The sequence below is a fragment of the Bos indicus x Bos taurus genome, chromosome X (genome assembly GCF_003369695.1).
Source record: "Bos indicus x Bos taurus breed Angus x Brahman F1 hybrid chromosome X, Bos_hybrid_MaternalHap_v2.0, whole genome shotgun sequence".
NCBI classification, from domain to species: domain Eukaryota; kingdom Metazoa; phylum Chordata; class Mammalia; order Artiodactyla; family Bovidae; genus Bos; species Bos indicus x Bos taurus.
This window is the reverse complement of record NC_040105.1, coordinates 58,044,340-58,049,664: the sequence shown is the minus strand read 5'-3', so window position 1 is coordinate 58,049,664 and position 5,325 is coordinate 58,044,340. Positions and strand designations below refer to the sequence as shown.

General features: G+C 38.4%; 1 pseudogene; it reads right to left on the bottom strand.

The window, feature by feature from the left end:
* Positions 1-1,109: 1,109 nt before the first annotated feature.
* LOC113886680 lies at positions 1,110-2,205 on the bottom strand (annotated as a pseudogene).
* Between the last annotated feature and the right edge of the window lie 3,120 nt (positions 2,206-5,325).

Sequence of the window (5,325 nt, the reverse complement as noted above, 5' to 3'; positions counted from 1 at the left end):
ATGAGATGGCTGGATGGCATCACTGACTCGATGGACGTTGAGTCTGGGTGAACTCTGGGAGTTGGTGATGGACAGGGAGGCCTGGCGTGCTGCAATTCATGGGGTCGCAAAGAGTCGGACACGACTGAGCAACTGAACTGACTGACTGACTGACAGACAGCAAGGTCCCACTGATGTAACATTTAGTCTGACGTCCTACACTCAGATGAGAATTAAAAACAGCCAGTATCTAACTGGCCTGAAACCTGATTGTGTTCCTAGCTCAGGATTCCTGTAGTAAATCTGTTCCTGACTCAGGAATCGAACTGGTGTCTCCTGCACTGCAGGCAGATTCTTTACCAACTGAACTATCAAGGAAGCCCTATAAGTCCACACTAAGACACAAAAATAAACTAGGGTTTGTATATCACATAAAAAACTCCACAGTAAAAATAACATTAAAATGCTATCAAATTTCAACCATATTACGGTTTTTCTCCAGTTAGCTTTCAAAATGCCTGATTAACTGAATTAAATGCAATTTTTAAAACTGTTTGCCCAGCATTTCAAAATGGTTATGGAGTATAACTTTTAAAATGTCAAAGTACACTGTACATATTGCACTTTTCTGCTAGGCTGGGCTAGTATCCTCCATGGAAAGACACCAAAACTAGTGAATAAAATACATTTTAAAATCATATGTAGTTGATTAATTTTCCTGAAATTATCATCATCACCACCAAAACTTTCCAGGACTTTGTAAGATTTGATTCCTTAAATACAGTTTTAAAGTTTAACTTAAGGAGAGGGAAAAAAATCCTCATATATTTGACTTATTTCCTTTTTTGGTCATTCATTGACCAAAGAAAATTTTAAACAAATTATGTTTCATATTTTCTGGCTTAACAAAAAGCTATGATCTCTATTATCCAAATTAAGAAAAATTTTACTAATCAGAAGCTATTAATTTTCAAAAGTCTATGTATGTCTCTCTGTAGGTCCCCTTAGAACCTTTCCAAACTTTCATAAACAATAGATTTTAATCAATTATGTACTAGAATCAAATTAGGTAAGAAAAACATTTTGCAAAAATAAAATAACTTCCCAACATGCTTGACAGAAACAAGCTATTCATTTGTGTTCCATTGAAGACATTACTGAAATCTGTCCAGTGGTTTATTTCCAACTGGTCCACTATGAAATTCTTCAGAATGTTTTAAGATTGGCTGTAGCTAGAGTTCTAACTTCCATTTGGACCCTGTTCTCCTTCACTGTTTGGGGGAGGTTTTGGTTTCAGTATCTTACTAAGAATAGTTGCCATCTCTTTTCTCTCATCAAAATTTTTCCACTGCTCATACAGTTTTAAAATAACCCTGATTATTTCCAAGATCTTCTCCATATCCACAGAAAGCTTAGCAAACCACTGTCTGGCATCTTTCTGCTGTAGAACACAGGCTACATGCAGGCAAGCTAAAACTATCATGAAAGGAGGATACAGTAGGCAAAGATCCCTTCTGTAGGTATTGTTCACTATCCTCCATGCAAGGCGAAGCAAAATGTCTTCTTGGCCCATGTTCTGCACATACTGGAGCAAAGGTCTATAAGGATGATACACTATCAAACAACAATCCATTAATTCTAAAAGACAGAATTCGCATTCTAATATATGGTTCATCCTATAAGGAAATTCCTTTGGAAAGGCATATGAAAATCTAGTTTTCAAAACAGAAGTAGCAGCAGAAATCAATCTTGTATTTGAGACTACTCCAAATTCCTCTATTTGGATGCCAAAAGCACATAGATAGGAGCCATTAATACAGGATCTATACTTTTCAGAGAATACCTTACATAGAATCTCTTGAAATAGACCGTAGAAGTGGCAATGATTTGTCTTAATTTAGGATGTTCACCTAATGCTTGGATAACATTTGTAAAAAATATTTGTAATTTTTAATACTCTTTTACTGAGAGAAACTTTAAATCCTTTTGATGTTCCTTCAACAGATCTTGTTTATCAAAAATCCATTGCAAATAGTGTGAGCTCTGCCAAAATTTCCCTGCCATGGGACACAGCTTGCCCTGATAAAAAAGCACCAGCCAGCTGAGCAGCCCACAGAGTGACCATAGACCCAGCCCACCCGGTTACCATGCTCCTTGATCTGATGGGCTCAGCTCTGCTCCTCAGCAGCGATGGTGAGAGCCCCTTGAGTTTTTTTTTTTTTTTTAATTCAGTTATTGTATTTTTCTTTTTTGGTCATAGTTTTATTGAGATACAATTTACACATTTAATGTGGATAAATACCCAGAAGAGGTTCAATTTCTCCACAATCTATATTTTTCAATTATAAAATTTGTTTTTATCTATATCTTTTGTTTCTTTGCTTATGCTTAGATTCTGTATTTCTTTCACTTGTTTCAAGTGTGTTCATAATTGAAGCATTTTTATGGTGGATGCTTTAAAATTCTTGTCAGACAGTTTTAACATCTGTATCATCTTGATGGTGGCATCTGTTGATTATTTTTCTTCATTCAACTTAAGATTTTCCTCATTCCTAGTATTCCTAGTGATTTTCTATTGCATCCTTCACTTTTTTGTATTATGGTATGAGACACCATGCAGATATCAAAAAGGCAGTATTACTTCATTACAACCAGGTTGTGGTCAAAGTCCCAGTTACCCCATAGCCTCTGGTGATACTCTGGATGGGGTACCTCATTACTGCTGGGTAGAGATGGGAGTTAATACTAACCACTAAGCCTCTGCAGAGACTGTCCTGGCTAGGAAGGGGTGAGGGTCTCATTGCTGCTTCCCATGTGGCCTCCACTGACACCCGTGGGTAGGATCTTTGTTACTGCTGGGTGTGGAAGTCCAGGTTCCTTGTAGAGTGTCTAGGTGTCTTCTGGCATTATAAGGAGATGCAGCCTCATTACTTCAGGGCAGGCATGAAACTCCTGGCTTCCCATACAACTTTCCCTGAAACTACAGTGGCATGAATAGGCAGAGATAATATTTTGCCTTTGTTTTGAAGCACAAAACTTGATATAGTTATTGATTGACAGTGGTTTTTCTTTCAGCATTTTTAATATTATTTGATTGCCTTCTGCCCTGCATTGTTTCTGATGACATTAGCTTTAATTTCATTGTGGTTCATTTTTTCTGTGATATTGTTTTTTTCTTGACAGTTTCCTGGTTTTTCGCTTGCAGCAATTTAACTACGGTGTATTTAAAAGGTGTGGGTCTGTTTGGATTTTCCCTTCTTAGAGTTTGTTGAGCTTGTTGGATGAGTAGGTTAATGTTTTTCATCAAATTTAGAAAGTTAGTGGACATAATTTTCCAAATATTTTTTCTTCCTTATTCATTCTCTTCTCTTTCTGAGACTCCTGATGTACGTATATTGGTACATTTGATGTTGTCCTATAGGTCTCTGGTGCTGTCTTCATTTTTCTTCATTCTTCTTTGGTCTATCTTCAAATTCACTGACTCATTTTTCTACCAGGTCAAGTCTGCTGTTGAGATCCTACAGTGAAATTTTCATTTCAATTGTTGTACTTTTTAGCTCCAAAATTTTCATTTGGTACTTTAAAAAATAATTATCTTTCCTCATGGATATTATTTATTTGATAAATTGTTGCCATCATCAGATTAGATCAGATCAGTCGCTCAGGTCGTGTCTGACTCTTTGCGACCCCATGAATCGCAGCATGCCAAGCCTCCCTGTCCATCACCAACTCCCAGAGGTCACTCAGACTCACGTCCATCGAGTCAGTGATGCCATCCAGCCATCTCATCCTCTGTCGTCCCCTTCTCCTCCTGCCCCCAATCCCTCCTAGCATCAGAGTCTTTTCCAATGAGTCAACTCTTCGCATGAGGTGGCCAAAGTACTGGAGTTTCAGCTTTAGCATCATTCCTTCCAAAGAAATCCCAGGGCTGATCTCCTTCAGAATGGACTGGTTGAATCTCCTTGCAGTCCAAGGGACTCTCAAGAATCTTCTCCAACACCACAGTTCAAAAGCATCAATTCTTTGGCACTCAGCCTTCTTCACAGTCCAACTCTCACATCCATACATGACCACAGGAAAAACCATAGCCTTGACTAGACGAAACTTTGCTGGCAAAGTAATGTCTCTGCTTTTGAATATGCTATCTAGGTTGGTCATAACTTTCCTTCCAAGGAGTAAGTGTCTTTTAATTTCATGGCTGCAGTCACCATCTGTAGTGATTTTGGAGCCCAGAAAAATAAAGTCTGACACTGTTTCCACTGTTTCCCCATCTATTTCCCATGAAGTGGTGGGACCGGATGCCATGATCTCCGTTTTCTGAATGTTGAGCTTTAAGCCAACTTTTTCACTCTCCACTTTCACTTTCATCAAGAGGCTTTTTAGTTCCTCTTCACTTTCTGCCATAAGGGTGGTGTCATCTGCATATCTGAGGTTATTGATATTTCTCCCAGCAATCTTGATTCCAGCTTGTGCTTCTTCCAGTCCAGCGTTTTTCATGATGTACTCTGCATATAAGTTAAATAAGCAGGGTGACAATATTCAGCCTTGACGTACTCCTTTTCCTATTTGGAACCAGTCTGTTGTTCCATGTCCAGTTCTAACCGTTGCTTCCTGATCTGTATATAGGTTTCTCAAGAGTCAGGTCAGGTGGCCTGGTATTCCCATCTCTTTCAGAATTTTCCACAGTTTATTGTGATACACACAGTCAAAGGCTTTGGCATAGTCAATAAAGCAGAAATAGATGTTTTTCTGGAACTCTCTTGCTTTTTTGATGATCCAGCAGAAGTTGGCAATTTGATCTCTGGTTCCTCTACCTTTTCTAAAACCAGCTTGAACATCTGGAAGTTCACGGTTCACGTATTGCTGAAGCCTGGCTTGGAGAATTTTGAGCATTACTTTACTAGTGTGTGAGATGAGTGCAATTGTGCGGTAGTTTGAGCATTCTTTGGCATTCCCTTTCTTTGGGATTGGAATGAAAACTAACCTTTTCCAGTCCTGTGGCCACTGCTGAGTTTTCCAAATTTGCTGGCATATTGAGTGCAGCACTTTCACAGCATCATCTTTCAGGATTTGAAATAGCTCCCCTGGAATTCCATCACCTCCACTAGCTTTGTTCGTAGTGATGCTTTGGACCCCTTCATAAACAGCTTCTATTGAATAATTTTTTCCTGTATATAAGTCATACTTCTCTGTTTTCTTGCATGTCTCATAATTTTTATTGTTTTTTGCAGGAGGTGTGAAAACAGGATATTTTAGATAACATATTCTAACAACTCTGTATTCTGATCCTCCCATCCTCTACAGAATGGTTTTATTTGTGACTTGCTCAGAGTAATTCTGAAGAGT